Raw genomic sequence first — 902 nt, 5'->3', positions numbered from 1 at the left:
TCCAGAATGGATACCGTTGAGTGCAAAACCTCCTAATTTCAAGATGGCAACCATAGCAGCAAGTGCCTGTTAAGATGCTCATATAACATCAAGGAATCATTCCTATTGAATGTATCATCTTTTCTGAAGAGATTTAAAAGTTTTTGTTAGATTTAAGGGGACAAGGTTGTATTACAGGCCTTCTGCACAAGTAGAATAAAACTGTTTGTTCTCAGAGTTCATGCACCAAATGTCAGAGTGATAATAAATAATTTTACATCTGGTAACACCCCTGAAAACTGGAGAATCCAGCGGCTATGTACACCTCTTTATGTCATAATGCTTTATTCAATCTTTCAATGTTTATTATACTCAACATAGTTGATGGAAAGAATGGGAAAGTGTAAACCCACACAGCAACACAATAAAGCAGTAGCAGAAAGTTGACAGCAACATGTTGTCCATATCCTAGGTACTGAATATCACAAGTTAAACTAATATTTTGATATTATATCCTGTCTGTTAATGAATACAACATATGAATATCTTTTGGAAAAAAAAACAAAAGATGGGTACAAGAATGCCAGATTTTTAATTAAAATGTCATATCTCCAATTGGTAAGCTTTGTGTCTGTTTATTATACACAGAAAAACTAAAATTAGAATTTATTTGAGACTTAGCAGGGTATATAGGTTCTGACATTGGCTACCACAAAATGCAAACGTATATTATTAGAACCATGAAGATGTACAAACTAGTATGGGAAATTGCTTGGCGTCATATATATGCCATTTAATGACATGATGGCATTCCATAATCTATGGATAATTTAAAGAAATGATTTACTTTTAAAGATGTCAAATGACCATTTACATCCATTAAAAAAAGAAAAAGATGTAGTTTTAAGGACTCTGTGTGAGTG

Source organism: Penaeus monodon, chromosome 20, assembly GCF_015228065.2.
Source record: "Penaeus monodon isolate SGIC_2016 chromosome 20, NSTDA_Pmon_1, whole genome shotgun sequence".
Taxonomy (NCBI): domain Eukaryota; kingdom Metazoa; phylum Arthropoda; class Malacostraca; order Decapoda; family Penaeidae; genus Penaeus; species Penaeus monodon.
Note: the sequence above shows the minus strand (reverse complement) of the source record.